At 36.8% G+C, this 17,100-nt stretch overlaps 1 protein-coding gene across 4 annotated transcripts in view; it reads right to left on the bottom strand.

Annotated features, from left to right (window-relative positions):
* The window catches only part of ZNF438 (zinc finger protein 438), a 228,261-nt gene that overhangs the window by 107,057 nt on the left and 104,104 nt on the right, over positions 1-17,100 (bottom strand). The window contains exons 3-6 of one of the 4 annotated variants that reach the window (XR_004974255.1): positions 8,310-8,368; positions 4,339-4,441; positions 1,546-1,624; positions 734-971 (exon numbers count right to left, since the gene is read on the bottom strand). The gene's annotated coding sequence lies outside the window, so the exon portion shown is untranslated. Of the gene's footprint in view, positions 1-733; positions 972-1,545; positions 1,625-4,338; positions 4,442-8,309; positions 8,369-17,100 lie in introns of those variants that run through there. The other 3 variants (XM_036351540.1, XM_036351550.1, XM_036351560.1) reach the window with 3 other exon arrangements.

Below are 17,100 nucleotides of genomic sequence, written 5' to 3'. Positions count from 1 at the left end.
TTCTATGCCTCCCTTTACATGTTTTATAATTTTAACATTTAGGTCTATAATTAATTTTGAATTAATTTTTGTGCATGGTTCTTATGAGAAAGTTCATTTTTTTAAATATGAATATTCAATTTTCCCAGAACCATTAGTTTAAAAGATAATCCTTTCTTTATTGAAGTCTTAGTGTAGCTTTGTCAAAAATCAATGGACCAAAAATGTAAGGGTTTATTTCTGGACTCTCCACTCTATTAATCTATATGCTTATCCTTATGCCAATGCCACATCGTCTTGATTACTATCACTTTCTATTGAGTTTTAAAAATGGGAATTAACAAGGTCCTCCAACTTGTTTATTTTACTCATTTATTTAAACTTTATGTCATATTATGTGTACTAATGAATATCATCGTAAATTCTTTCTGAGAGGAGACAGATATAAATAAATCAAAAATAAATTAAACTATATTTTAAAGGTATTTTAACAATAACATATTTCTCTTAAGATTTGACAGTGGCAAGCACTAATGTATTCCCCTAGGAATAATTATGCAATTAAGTCTCCCCCCTCCCTACACCCATATCAACAAACATTTATGAATGCCTACTAGATACCAGGCATGGTGTAAAATTAGTGCTGCAGATACAAAAACAAATGAGACCCAGTTTATCACTTAGTATATAAATGGAAAATGATGGCATAATATATTATTAGTGACAGTAGAAATATGTGCCATAATAGCAAGAGCAAGGGGTATTAGATTTATCTAATCAGATTTACCTAACTTAATAAAATTTTTTTCTGAAAGAAAAAGAAAAGGTTTAAAATTGTTTTTTTCCCTTCATAAAGTAAGTTTCAAAACATCAGAGAGTCTAGTACTTACGAACGCTTGGAGTAAGCAATCCTTTTATAAAGTAGAAGTTCTCTCACCAAGGAATATCTTTTAATTTGTTCTTTGTTTTTAAGGTTACAAAAGGAATTCACACTAATGGAAGAATTCAAACAGAATAAAAGTAGTCATACTAAAATGTGAAAGTTTCATTTTACCTCTAACCCACCCTACTCTTTCCCCACTTCCCACACCCAGAGGTAACTTATGTTATGCTTGATCAACTCCTACTTTTTTCAGAGTTATAGAAGATGCAGAGATTATGAACTCTTAAACTTCAGACATATCTTAAACCTTGTTTCAGATAGGATGGGAGCCTCTTCCCCACTAAACATGACATGAGAAGAGCTAGCAAGACTTGAAAGTTATTCTTTTTCCCTTTATAACCCATCCTTGCCTTAAGAAAAAAGAGATTAAAAGAAAAATGAACTTAAGCAACAGACCTAAATAATGTGTGTGTATACACACTTTACAGGACAATTCCTGAAACCTGTTCTATAGAAAATTTTAGTGTTCTTTAAAAAGGAAGGAAGAAGGAAGACAAAAAAAAGAAGGAAGGGAGGGAGGAGGAAGGGAGGGAAAAAGGAAGATGGAAAGTCAGGCAGTGGGCATTTCCAAAATCAAATACATTTGGGAAATACTGAGTTAAAAATATATCAATAATACTCACGAGATGCTCCCATCTTTCATAAAATTGCTGACCACCAAACTTTTAAATCTTGGATCACCTAGTAACTTCTTGAAAGACTCTAAATCATCAGAAAAACAGAGTGTGGGAAATAAGCACAGGTTATAGTTTCCCTCTCATTATCACACTGGCAGCAATTCATACAGTTGAACAAATAGGGATGTTTAGAGATATGCATAGGATCACATAAATTTGCTACTGGCCAAAAAACTAAAAATATAAAGTCTGCAGACTATCTTAAGGTTCTCTCTTTACTATATTGGACAAATGGGTTTTCTTTCATTGGTGTATTATTTTTCCTTTGTACAATAACAGAATAAAACTACAGCTAGAAGTTTAGCTCTAAAGTAAAATGCAGCAAAATGTTTGCTTTCAATAACCGTATCTAATAAAAGAGCAATATGCAAATTGACCATCACTCCAACAGACAAGATGGCCACCCCCATGTGGACACAAGATGGCTGGCAGGGGAGGGCAAATGTGGGCAGTCAGGCCTGCAGGGGAGGGCAGTTGGGGGGAACCCAGGCCAGCAGAGTAGGACAGTTGGGGGGAACCCAGGCTAGCAGGGGAGGGCAGTTGGGAGCAACCAGGACTGCAGGGGAGGGCAGTTGGGGGGGGCAGGACTGCAGGGGAGGGCAGTTGGGGGCAACCAGGACTGCAGGGGAGGGCAGTTGGGGGGACCAGGCCTGCAGGGGAGGGCAGTTAGGGGTGACTGGGCCACTAGGGGAGGGCATTTGGGGGCAACCAGGTCTGCAGGGGAGTACAGTTAGGGGAGACCAGGCTGGCAGGGGAGGGAAGTTAGGGGTGATCAGGCTAGCAGGGGAGTGGTTGGGGGGTGATCAGGCTGGCAGGCAGAAGCAGTTAGGAGCAATCAGGCAGGCAGGCAGGCAAGCAGTTGGGAGCCATTAGTCCTGGATTGTGAGAGGGATGTCCGACTGCCCATGGGATCGGGCCTAAACGGGCAGTCGGAAATCCCTCGAGGGGTCCCAGATTGGAGAGGGTGCAGGCTGGGCTGAGGGACACACACACCCCTGCACGAATTTCGTGCACCGGGCCTCTAGTAAGTAATAATAAGTAAATATAATCAAAGGGTCTCAATGCAAATTCTATCAATTTTTTAATTTGCTTAACAATCAAGATTTGGATATAAGTATTTAGGATATTAATGCAATAGTTGTTTTTACTGTAGAACAACCTTTAACAGGTTAATAAATAATTATTGTGAAGTTATATTTACATAGAGTGACTACAGCTACCTCTATCAATGAAAAAAAAGTAAATATGGATCTACCTCCTTATATGTTAGACTTCAAATCAAGGTATAATTCAGGAGTGATACTGTTAAACTTGCCACTGAGATTGGATGGGGCCTTTATTACCAAAGTGTAGTCATGAATAATAACTTTTCAATATATCTTATTTCTGTCTTCCTACTGAAATTTTAATTGGAAGAGAGAGATTTGGGAGTGTTTCCTACTGAAGTGGATCCTTATAACCAAAAAAAGCTCTTGTATGTCCTCAGTGAAAGCTGTTCTGAAATTCCACTTCAGTAAAAAATAAGGAATAAATACACCATCAATGGAGAAAAGCCTCCATCATATACTTAAGCTTTTTGTTGCTGTTTCTTCACTGCTGCTGGGAACAGGAAGTGTGATAACTATCACCCATATTTATAAACATCCAATAGCCTCACTCCTTTATATCCAGACGCCGACTATTTGTTTCATGCCCAACTCAACCTTCCTCTGTGAAGTCTTTCACCACTCTCTAATACAAGTCAAAATGACTTCTTCCTCCAGGAAGCTACTTGATTCTTGTTCAGGCCTCTCACTTAACATATAACATATTTAATGCACCTTCAAATTGCTGTTTAACTTGACTAGTGCACGTATCCTGTTCATTGAGAAGTCTAGGAGACTTCAGATGGCAGGACCAAGTACCAGGCACAATGCTGTTCACATTAGCATTCTTTAAGTATCTATTGATAGATTTACATTACTATGCAGTACTTTTTGATGGTCCTAGGAACAAATAATACCTGGGAGATAATATAAGTATTTTTCTACTATGTACTAATAAATTGGGCTTATTGATTTTAGGAAATGTTAATAGACTATGATTTAACTAATTTATGACTAAATATTATTTTTTCTCATTGCAGAGCAATGTCATGGTTAGGCCAACCAGGTGTAGATCACTTAAGAACTTGGGCACAAAATGTTGTGAGGGGATTAAATATTTAATAGCAAAGGACTTTGAAAAATATAAACAGGAATGATGAGAGTAACATTATTGACATGCACATAATTACACATATATAAAATAATTAAGGATCTACAAAAGTAACGTGGCAGTCTCTTTCGTTCATTCATTCAACAAACTGTTATTGAAAAACCTACTTGTGACAGGTGTTTTAGGCATTGGGGAACTAAAGTTGAATGAGAAATATCAACCATGCATGTAGGCTCTCTAAAGCAGATCCAAACAGAATTCATCTAAAAATTCATCTACCCATGTCCATATAAAACCATATACACTTGGTTAAGTGCATAAAAACATTTTATCTCATTGCTTTAAGCAATGCAATTAGTTTTCTTTGGCCTAAATGTCAGAAAACTTAAATTATCCTAGAAACTCCTTCAAAGAGACATTGTTTTGTTTCTGTTTATTCCCCAAACCCCTAGGTTCCTATGTTTTTGAATTAGGACACAGAGATGTGCTATAAGTTATACAAGGAAACTTGCCCAAAGTTGTGTCTAAACAAAAGTTCATTACCTGCTATGTGGGCAGTGCTGGCACAGTGCTGGTCCCCATTGATTTATGAGCAGCTGCTGACACATTCTTATGCTTCATAAGAGCATAACATTTTCTTCTAAAACTTAAGGCAAAGGCAAAAATAGAATACCTTTATCCAACAACAAAAATGTATATTTAAAATATTGTGGAATAATAATGAGTTGGGATATACTTTTAAAACAAGAAAAAAAGCAGAAAATAATAAGCATCTCCCTATGATCAACTACAATCTTCTGAATGGAACTGACGCAGAAGTGTTAAAGTTTCAGGTAAGCAGCTTTATATCTGAGGCAACTTAAAATGATCTACCTATTAAATAAACTAAAAGTAAGATGATAGGTTCAAATCTACCCTTTTAGAATTAGAATCCATTTTTTAAGTGCGTTTTAAGAAGGAAGAATGTAATCTTTAATAGATTAAGGGGTTTCATTTAACTAGAAATTCACTAAGCCAGGAATCAGTAGATTTTTAAATATACACAATTAATTTGACAACAAACTTGGCTGTTGAATTTAAATTTTAAAACTAACATATTACTTTTCTGTTCTTGTTTTAAATCAAAAGGATTTCTTCTAGGACTACAAAGGCATGAGCATTTAGCCTACCTCATGGAGGAAGGAGTGATTTCTAATCTTTAAAAACAGGAGATTTGCCTATACGATCACCTGGGACAAACTTGGCCAGTACAAGTAGGCTAGAAGGTTATAGGAGCCTGGGAATGTTTAACATCAAAAAAGAAATTATATACAACTCAGTAAGATCACAGGGAATTACACAGGAAATGTGAACAGTAACCCTTTCATATCTCTGTACACCCTCCCACCGCCTGTGATAAATGGAGTCCTGCTGCATGAAATCCAGCTATGGGAATACAGAAGCCAACAGCAGAGGGGGACCGGGGAAAAGAAAAAAAAGAAAACATTTTATATATACACACACAGTACAACATAAATTCATAATGACATAAAATCACGTTGCTCCAAAAACAGCCTTAGCCTTTCTTATTGCCACGTATGCACCGTATCACTGCCTTATCCAACGGAGCATTAAGTAAAAATTCCAAAGAAACTTGAAGAATCGGGCGGGGGTGGGGGGTAGAATAGTTGGCGGACTCATGGTAAGTAGGAAAACGTGGCTCCTCTGAAGCTGACCAAACAAACTGGTCTCCACCCTGGCTTATGTTTAAACATCTTGTTCCTAGTCAGTCTGAAGGGAAAACATTCTTTCCACAATAAATAATACGCAATCGAATCAGAAATTCTTACTCCAGCCTGTCTACTCGATGTAACAGTTTCTTCAGTACTGTAAGCCAGAAGCTGAGAGAATTCAACTGATTATAAACTTTTTGTTTTAAGAGTAACTTAGTTATAGTCAAGACAAGTTAAAATATTTCTAGTTGCTTATTTGGAAAAGCAAATGTGACTGTGCAGATCCTAGATTCCTTAGAGAACCCTGGTTGAGATCTCAAGAAAATAAGCTTCTCTTAATACAACTGCTTCTGGAAAAGGGGAAATTCTCAGCTTCTATAAATAGGTGAGAAAGATTAAAAACCCCTTATAATCCTCAGAGAATAAGGGCATGGGTATCCAAATAAAATAAAGAAAAATGTGATTTTTCCAATGGACTAAGTTTAAAATATGGAATGGAATTTCACAGTTCCTTTGAAATAAGACTTAACCTTTCCCATTGGTATAACTTCAGGATAGAGATGTTCTGCCACAAAGAGTAGGTCAAGAAATAAATGGAAGTGAGGACAGAGATCACAAAGCAAAACACCAATTAAAGTGAAAAGGGTAAGCTTTTTAGAACTATCGAGAGGGGTAACAATAAAACCAAAGGATTTTTCCCCAGCAAAGTGCCTCCTCCAAAGCATAGATATATCTTCTTCAAGAAATAGCCTATGCCTATAGTGTTTTTGTACAATAAATGGCACATCACTCAAATGACAAATGAGATTTCAATTGTAGACTTCCTAGTCGCCTTAAAGCTAAAGGATTGATGTCTGATTTCTGTAGCACTGGCTCACTGATAGGCAGTCCAAGGACTCTGTGACAAGCTAAAGGTCCTGCTCTTTCCATGGATTTAGAGTTGCTACAAAATTTACATTAGGAAAAACATTAGCAGAATGAGAGGAAGCAAAGTAATAAACAAAAACTTCCAAATAATAAACTAGACTTCTAATTGGAGTTCTAACCATGGAGCAGTTCCCCCATTATAGTGTGGACTCTGAAGTGCACCAAATGGTAACTCAATGGAGCCATCTCCTCATCTGAAAACAAGAGTTCACTTTCATTGTTTTTTTTAAAAATATGTTTTTATTGATTTTTAGAGAGAGAGAGGAAGGGAGAGGATAGAGAGAGAAAAACATCATTGATCAGCTGCCTTCCACATCTTCCCCCTCCCCACCACCACTGGGGATAGAGCCCACAATCTGGGCATGTGCCCTGACCCGTAATCGAACCAGTGACCTCTTGGATACTGGGTCTACACTCAACTGTTGAGTCACACTAGCCAGGCCTTTTAGTACTTCTTAACCATTTTGAACTCATGTCTTGTTCTGTTAAGCATAAAAACTTCATATCCTCATTGTATATTGAGATTTCAAAGTAATTAAGTATTACATAACCAAAAAGAAACTACAGCAAGATAATTTTTGTTTTTCAAACAATAATCTAGTGCAATAAAAATTATTAGAAAATACTTCTAAAAGTAGACAGATAGTAATTAATACTTTATTGTTATCTTAAAAACAAAAGGTAAAGAATATCTATAAACACTATTGATGACAACCAAATGTTAACTGTTGGGACCTTCAGCATATCTCCTCTCATGGAGAAGTACTATAGATAATGTTTTCAGTTCTTACATTAGGCTTGAGGAAATGCTGATTGATACATAGAATTAGGCCTTTAATTTTTGTTAACTGATCCAGCAAAAAGCTCTCTTTTCTTCTCTGAAAATAACAGAGCCCTAATATAGTGTTCTCTTTCAGGTAATAAAGGACAGAAGCAAGCTTTGTAAGTCTTAAGTACAGAGGCCATAGTAAGTAACAGATGCAAACTGTAGACAGCCTTGACAACAACTGTGGTAATAAAAACAGCAAAAATATCAGCTAACATTGCACATCTGTATAGCGCTTTGCAATATACAAAATACTTAATGTAATTTCAACCCTGCAGCTTTATAAGGTGGATATTATTTTATTAAAGTAAAGTGGCTTTTACAAGGTTACCCAGCTAATTACAAGTAAGCAGCAGAACTGTGATTTAAACCTTTCTGACAGCTATCCCATTCATTAAAATATCAATTTTGTCATGTAATTTTGAAATATCTTCATCCAAAGTCCAAAATCAGGGTATACAAAATAAGCACAAATTTTTTTCTCTCAACCCACCCAATATCACTTCCTTTCTACCAATTCCCATAAAAATTTTCAGAGTTCTCATTACAGCAACCTTTATTTCCTCATACCAGTATGACTAAGGGCACAATGAAAAGCATCTTTCAAAAACAAACCTCTTTCCTCCTAGATCTTATATCCTATAACGGTTCCCCCAAACAAGAACATCATCACAGGCTTAGGTTTTTAAAAGCAGTGACTACTGAGGAAATGTCTTGGGTTGTCTTTTCTTCATGTAGAATGAGTCAGATAATGACAAAAATGCCTCCACATTCCTAAAAGGTGAGCAGGAGTCACCCTCTTATTCCCAGCCTTGTGGCTCAGCAAAGATACTCCAGGGACTTGGTAGAAAAAGGCCGAGGTCATGTGAATAACAAAACTAACAGAACTAGAAGTTATATTCCTAACAATTTTTAAATCATTCTAAATGTTTTATCTTTTTGAAAACTTATTAAAGGATGATAAACTACTGGCATTAGCAATTCAATGTAAATGTGAGATAAAATTAAGGTAAATTTTTATTCATATAAAATGAATATAGAATACTCACCTATTTCAACAAAAGGTTGCTCCCACCAACCCAATGCCAACGGGAATCCTCAATCTGGGCTGCGGTAAAAAGAGGAACTATAAGTGAACAATTTGCAAACTGGGGGGAAGCAGCCTCTGTTGAAAATCAAAAGTGTGCTTCACCAAGACAAAGGGGAGGACACTTTTTATAGAGAAGTTCCTGCTCTAGTTCCCAATTGGTTCATTTTAATGCAGATGAGAAATCCAAACAGCATAGTTCTGATTGATTCAAATCGCACTGTCCTAATTGGTCAGCTTCATGCACTCCAATTGGTCATTATGGAGCTTCTCTGATTTGTCAGTGCAAATGCAAATGAAGATACAGTTATGCACAGTTCCAATTGGTTGGGGCAGGTCTCAGTGCATTGGTTGAAAGATGATACCAGGAGCTCCCTTATACAGGTCATATCAGACAGCAGGAGCACAGTTCAGGAAGCTTGGAAGCTCAGTCTGTGGCTTTTCCCTGAAATGCAGCCTGTGAGAGACCTCTGTTAGCAATGGCTGCTAGACTATGATTATGATTTGGGGCCGATAACCATGAGGAGTCTTTCCCGGTGGATATAATCCTTTTTAGGGTTCACACCTCCGAAGCTCATTATGCAGGTTATGAGAATAAATTATATATAAAATGTTAAATATCTTGCCTAGCACATAATAGCTACTCAATAAATGTCTGTTGCTATTATTAATATTATTGAAGTATCAAAACCAAAACATACTGGAAGGTCATATTTAGAATGAACTAGCAAACAATACAATCTGTGAATTATTTTTTTAACATCTATTCAAAACATATTTCTGTTATATGCATAGAAATATATGCATATAAATATTCAGAAAATGCTTTGGAAGAAACAATGGCAAAATGGTGACTTCTGGGATGATGGAAGGATAGTAGTCAAAGGGAACTTTGATCTGTAATGCTTTTTTTTTTAAAGTACTTTTTATTCCTTCTGTAAATAAAATTAAAGTTTTAAAAAACAAAATAGAAAATAAATTTAGACAAAATATTATCTTAGTAAATTTCTTTAAGTCCATAGTTGATTTCAATATTATATGTAAAAGTTTACTTTTATTTTTAGTTAATTGTCCAAATGAGGTCTAAATATCCTTTTCTTTATTTAGCAATACCATTCAGCTTTATGGTAGACATCACTTTCAATAGTCTTCCTAATGATATTCTTAACTGCTACATTAAAAATACTTGCTTTTGCAAAAGAAATTATTTTAATACCATTTTAAAACAATTCAATGTATTTATCAAGATGCAGGGAGGCTATCAAAGGCCAGAAAACCATAAATCAAAATGGCTTTACATTAAAAGATTACTTTTCCTCTTAAATTTTATATGTCTTTATATTTAACACCACATACAGAAAACTGAATCCTTGATTCTTTTTAAAGCCAAAGGGTTGCCTATTTAAAATCATCCGAACAATTTCAAATGTCTTGAGGACTGCTTTAATTAAAAATGTCTCCTTCTAGGCTCTTCCTAACTTCTAATTCTTGTCTGTAGCATACTGATGCCGGTTTTATGATTCTAACTTTCCTTGTAGTTTACAACCATAACTTTGACTTTTTCGTTCTATTTTTTTCCTTCAGATCGTCTAGATTTGAGCCTATAAATTTTGGGCAAACCAGGTCACCAAAGCTCTTATTAACTCCCTGAGAGCAGCAAATAGCAGGCCTCCAAACATGGAGATAAGCCACATGCACCACAGGCCCAGCCAGGCTGGGCACCATCAATTTACAAATCCAGCTTATAAATTAAAGGCCTCTAGTGTTATAAAAAGAGACAGACATTTCAAAGGATGAGAGATAGAGAAAGCAACCTCCTACTGACCTGGAGAACATTGGACTGAATAGGGAAATCCCCACCTCAAAGAGCTGTGGGATACAGCTCCTGATTGTGGAAGGCTATAGATTCTCTTTTAGAGATATTTAAAATTCAAGAAGGCCCTTTTCTGTAAATTAATGGAGGACAGTATTGATCAAAAGGTATTTCCTATGATTTCAACTTAAAAATTCTATTATTTCAATTTAATAATTCTATTATAATTTATAGCTAGTACAAGGCAATTCCAACAATTATAAGATAAGCTTTATTTCTAGACAATAAAAAAATACGTATATACAATTTTTTCTCCTAGCTGCTCAGATATAAATTCATTAATATTAAGCTGCTCTACCTACAAAAATGTACAACAATGGTTCTTCCAGTAGATGACTCCCTTAATTCTGTAAGTCTTAACTTAGCACCGTACTTAGAATATGAACTTTGGAACCAAATGTCAGATCCACTACATACTAGTAGTTGTTATTTATTAAGTAACTAGACTGCTCTGGGCCTAAGTTTATTGGTTAATATTAACACCTACTTTATAGGATTACTGTAAGGACTACATAACTTGTTATATGAAAAGCACTAGAACTATGGCTGACAGAAAGCATTGTAAAATTCTTGGCTATTATCATCCTTAACATCAGAAATGTACAACTCTTGGAACATAATTTTAAGCACAGCTTACTACAATCACTGAAGAAACAGGTTCCTTGACACTGCTTAGTTCCATTCTTAGAACATATTCAAAGTCCCCTGCATCAATTTCTGTTATGCATTCTAATGATTTCATCCCTCATATATAACTCCATGAACCCTGTGCTCTGGTTACTCATTTACTCCTCTCCTCTGGACTATAAATGTCTTGAAAATAGGGACTCTATTAACAGATTACCTTGTAGTCTCAACATCTAGTACATAGCCTTGTATAGAGTAGACATTGTATAAAAACTGAATAAAACAATAAATATTAACTATTTACCTGTTTCCCTCACTCAAGTTAAGTTCCTAAGGACAGAGGCTACTGAATGTTGATCTCTGCATCCTTAGAGAGGTCTTCTTTGTATGGTGGCACTAATACCTATATTTTGTATCCAAGTTTCTAATTTGTTTTGAATTTTATTTGGGTTTATTCATAATGCTTTATTTACTAAAATGAAATGCATTTAGAAATGAAACAATTCTCTTTTTTCTCCTAGAAGCTCTAGATAGAGGTAAATAAAACTTTTCAATTATATTTTAGTCCTCAAAGTGATGACAACAGAGAGAAACAACCAATGTCCACTGCATGATCTTTCCCATGCAGCTCTGGCTGGAGCCTTTGTCAGTGGCCCATCCTCCAGGACTTAACCAGAACAAAGCCTTTCCTCAAAAAGAGTCACCATTTGATTGCAGTACAGATTTTATTCAGTCAGCACTGTTTCCTAGCTCTTTCACAATTATGGCGTGGCATTATTTCAAAATTCTTTCTGCCCACCAAGCTTGTGACCATGCCCAGCTGAGCTTATGACAAACAGCCACCTTGAGCAGCATTCTATTGCTGATTTCATGGCTGGCAGCCTTTTCACCACTTATGAGCTCATCAATGAAAGATCTTCAGTGGGACCTTAAATCTGGTGTTTGACTACTACCCACAGTGGGGCTACCTCCCAGCATCCTCACTCCCAAGACATGCACATATGCCAATGAAAAAATGTAGATAAACACCTTTCTCAGTTTTCTCAGGGGAAAATAGTGATTTAACATTCCTCTGAGTCATTCTATTACCAGATTACTTCCAGGTGTTATAATTGGGCCTCTTGACTACAACATGTCACTTACCTAATATTAGATCAGAATATAAATACACAAGTCACATATGATCCCTTCTTCTAATTCTCCTTACTCAAAGTAGTAAGATAAGTGATTTATTACTCTTAACTTTACAAGATGAAATTAAGCTGATTTCTTTGCTTAATGACATCTAAAAATATGCTGTCAAATTAAAATGTCCTTGCTATCCCTGGTGCCCTGGTCAGTCAAAGAATTTAAGGTTAGAAAGGATCTTAGAGAGTCCCCTTGTTCTTTTAATATATCTAGCCTAAGGCCCAGAAAAGTTGAGGGTTTGCCATGGTCTCTCAGTGTCTGTCTCTCTCTCTCTCTCTTCTCTCTCTCTCTCTCTCTCTCTCTCTCTCTCTCTCTCTCTCTCTCTCACACTCACACACACACACACACACACACACACACACACAAAGCCAAAGCTAGAACAAAGGTCTTCCTGCCTCCTCAGCCCATGTGCTTTCCATACACCACACTAAATAAGTTTCTTGCCAATAACTCCATCCTAATCCACAGTCCTGGAGAGGCTGTTCTCATTCTCAGTTCCAATTTACTCCCTACAGATCCTGGTAGTCTGTGAGAAAGACAAGTCTCCCATCTCTAAGAATAACCTAGCAAACATCACTGGGGTTTTTTGTTATTTTTTAAAAAATCTTCACCCAAGGATATTTTTCCATTGATGTTTAGAAGGAGTGGAAGGGAGGAAGGAGAAGGAGAGAGAGAAAAACCAACAACATCTTCTGGGATCGAGACTGCAATCAAGGTATGTGCCCTTGACTGGGAAGTGAAGGGTCCAAGGGCCATTGCTATAATCCAGTAGTTCCCAATGCGCGGCACATGCCCCATAGGGGGCCAATTTGACTTTTAAGGGGAGCAATTTGAGAATGAGTTATTAACAGTGAATTTTTTGCATTTCTTATGATTCTAGGGGCCTCACATACATTATATAAATATACAGTGACATATTTAAGCATTTCAGTTCTCTGTTGTTTTGAAATTTTATTTACTACTTTTTCATATCACTTCATATTATTATTATTTTTAACAATTTCTTTCTCAGTACTTCAACTGTCTTTTCATTCTTTTAGTTTTCTCTTTTATAGATGCCATGTCTTTGGGAGCTTGTTTAGACCACGTTAATGGCCTTTAAGGCTTCCTCCATGTGAATAGGAGTTCACTTTTTGAATAATAAGAATTATATGTCATGGGGGACGGGGCATTTTAGAGATGCTTAGGTGGGGCATGGCCAAAAATGTTGGGAACCACTGCTCTAACCACTGAACAAACCGGCAATGATCAAACATCACTGTTTTCTTAAAGATATTACCCCTAAAAACTGCTACAGGCTTCTTCCTTCCAGTGTTTTCAAGACAAGGCTGAGTGTTCTCTAAAACCCCACTTCCCTAAACAGTCCTTTAGTATATTCTGAAAAATATGATAAAGCACCCATATACAAGCATCATTACTCAAGAGAAAGAACAGAATCTAATGCCCACTTGAGAAAGTCACATGATTAGGAACATTCAAGGTAAGAATAACAGCTTATCAGAGACTCAAAGCAGCAGAGGACAGCTTCTTGCTGTCATTGAACAAACATTAATGATAATGTAAATTACATGTCCTATGTTATTTGATACAGTCATTAACAGGGACATCTTAGAAAACAAGCTTACTAATACATAACTGGTAATATTCCCCAACCCATCACCATAAAACCCATTAATCCTATAATCCCAAACACATTCTGAATCTTATGCTTTGCTATAATGAATACCAAATAAAACATTTCACATTGTAATTTCAATAGATTTTCCTTTTCCCTTGTCTAATAAATAGGAAAATAGTCTGAAAGTGGGCAACAGGGAAAAGGAAATGAGTGTCTATTTTTAAAACAGAATATGGAAATAGATCAAGATAATAATATTGAGTAATGTAATATGGCACAAGAGTATATTTTAATAATTTTTTTAAAGTTCATATTAACTAATAATAGACAAACATGCAAATTGGTATCACTTCGCTACACCCACAAGCCAATCAGAGCGACTATGCAAATTAACCCAACAAAGATGGTAGTTAATTTGCATATGTAGACGTCCAGTGGCCTGGGTCCTGGGAGCATCATAGGCATCCAGGTCACTCCAAGATAGGCCCTGTGTGGGCCTTGAGCAGCCTAAGAAGGGCGTGAGCCAGGGGCTCCTGGGCAGGGCCGAGCCTGCGATAGGAGCTGAGGGGGCCCCTGCCCAAGCCTAAAGCCTGGGCCAGAGGCTTTAGGCATGGGCAGAGGCAGAGCCAGTGATCAGAGGGAGATGGGGTCCCCTTCCCAGGCCCGGAGGCTTTAGGCCTGAGCAGGGACGGAGCGGCAAGGGGAGGGAGGTGGGGGGCTCCTGCCCAGGCCCCGAGGCTTTAGGGGAGTCTGTGTTGATGAAAACACCTTGGTGGCTGCGATGACTGGCAGTGGCTGCAGCAGCGGGGTGATGGGGCTGGTGCCTTCCCCAGATCAGTCCAGTCGCCTGCCACAAAGGGAGGCCAGACTGCAGCTTAGGCCCACTCTCCAAAGGGAGCAGGGAGCGGGCCTAACTTGTCAGTAGGACATCCCCTGAGGGCTTTCAGTATCTGAGAGGGGGCAGGCTGGGCTGAGGGACCCCCCCCACAAGTGCAGAAATTTTGTGCACCGGGCCCCTAATATTAATATATATTCGGAAAACAGTGACAATTTATTGAAAGTTATGATAACCTTAGTTTTTATAACTTTTATGTCTATATTAAAATTAATGAAAGAAATATTTTATAAGTAATTTCAAATTACAACTTACTAACACTCTGAGATTAAAATTTCATATCATATAAATAAAACCAAGAAACAGATAAGTAAAACGCTATTAAATTTCTCATTTCATACTGAGGGAAAACAAAAGATACCATCTCATTCCTAACTGCTAATTATAGATAGTACAGAGATTTATTGTTTCAAAAAAACTTGAAAATATAATCACTAGCACATTTCAAAGCAAGCTATTTACCATTAGATATACCACAGATTTAAAATATCAATCAAGTCAAAATTAAAGATAAACTTTGAATCAAATAGCAAAAAAAAAAACAAAAAAAAAGAATTTAATACAAAAAACTTAAAAGAAGATCAATGAAGTAAAACCAATTAAATCAATTTTGACAATAAACAAATGAATTAAAATATCTATTAAAAGACAAAGGTTTTCACTAGGTTAAAAAATGAATATAAATACATTCCACTTTTAGGAAATATATTTAAAAGAAATGACAAAGTTATTATTGAAAGGTACTTGTTTGTAGCCATTTCTTTTTTTGTGTGGCTGTTTTCTTTCTGAGCTTTTTATTTCTTCTTTTTACACCAGTCCCTTTAGCATTTCTTGTATTGCTGGCTTGGTGGTGATAAACTCCCTTAGCCTTTTTTTGTCTGTGAAGCTTCTTATTTCCCCTTCAAGTTTGAATGATAGCCTGGCTGGATAGAGGATTCTTGGATTCAGTCCTTTGCTTTGCATCACTTTGTAAATTTCCATCCATTCTTTTCTGGCCTGATGTGTTTCTGTTGAGAGATCATTTGATAATCTAATGGGAGATCCCTTGTATGTAACTTTCCGTCTCTCTCTTACAGCCTGTAAGATTCTCTCTTTGTCCTGAACATTTGCCATGGTAATTATGATGTGTCTTGGTGTGGGTCTTTTCGGGTTCACCTTGTTTGGGACTCTCTGGGCTTGTGTGACTTTTTTCTTCCCCACCTCAGGTAAGTTTTCTGATAGAACATACCGTGTTCATGGATTGGTAGAATCAACTCATTAAAATGTCCATACTACCCAAAGCAATCTATAAATTCAACACACTTCCCATTAAAATACCAATGGCATACTTCACAGATCTAGAACGAACTCTCCAAAAATTCATCTGGAATAAAAAAAGACCCCGAATAGCTGCAGTGATCCTGAGAAAGAACAAAGTAGGTGGGATCTCAATACCAGATATCAAGCTGTATTACAAAGCCACTGTTCTCAAAACTGCATGGTACTGGCACAAGAACCGACATATATATCAATGGAATAGAATAGAGGGCCCAGAAATCGGCCCGAACCAATATGCTCAATTAATATTTGACAAAGGAGGCAAGAACATACAATGGAATCAAGATAGTCTCTTCGCCGAAACCAGTTTGGCTCAGTGGATAGAGCGTCGGCCTGCGGACTGAAGGGTCCCAGGTTCGATTCCGGTCAAGGGCATGTACCTGGGTTGCGGGCACATCCCCAGTGGGAGATGTGCAGGAGGCAGCTGATCAATGTTTCTCTTTCATCGATGTTTCTAACTCTCTATCTCTCTCTCTTCCTCTCTGTAAAAAATCAATAAAATATATATATATATATATATATATATATGTATATACATATATATATATATATAAATATATATATATAAAAGATAGTCTCTTCAATAAATGGTGTTGGGAAAATTGGACAGATATATGCAAGAAAATGAAACTAGACCACCAACTTACACCATACACAAAAATAAACTCAAAATGGATAAAGGACTTAAATGTACGACGGGAAACCATAAAAATTCTAGAAGCATCCAAAGGCAACAAAATCTCAGACATATGCCAAAGAAATTTCTTCACTGATACAGCTCCTAGGGCACTTGAATCTAAAGAGAAAATGAACAAATGGGACTACATCAAAATAAAAAGCTTCTGCACATCAAAAGAAACCATCAACAAAACAACAAGAAAGCCCACTGTGTGGGAAAACATATTTGCCAACATCATATCTGATAAGGGCCTAATCTCCAAAATTTATAGGGAACTCATACAACTTAACAAAAAGAAGACAAACAATCCAATCAAAAAATGGGCAAAGGATTTAAATAGACACCTTTCAAAAGAGGACATTCAGAAAGCCAAGAGACATATGAAAACATGCTCAAAGTCACTAATCATCCGAGAGATGCAAATCAAAACAACAATGAGGTACCATCTCACACCTGTCAGAATGGCTATCATAAACAAATCAACAAACGACAAGTGCTGGAGAGGATGTGGAGAAAAAGGAACACTCGTGCACTGCTGGTGGGAATGCAGACTGGT

The sequence above is a fragment of the Myotis myotis genome, unplaced genomic scaffold (genome assembly GCF_014108235.1).
Source record: "Myotis myotis isolate mMyoMyo1 unplaced genomic scaffold, mMyoMyo1.p scaffold_m19_p_1, whole genome shotgun sequence".
NCBI classification, from domain to species: domain Eukaryota; kingdom Metazoa; phylum Chordata; class Mammalia; order Chiroptera; family Vespertilionidae; genus Myotis; species Myotis myotis.
Note: the sequence above shows the minus strand (reverse complement) of the source record. Positions and strands in the feature narration are given on the sequence as shown.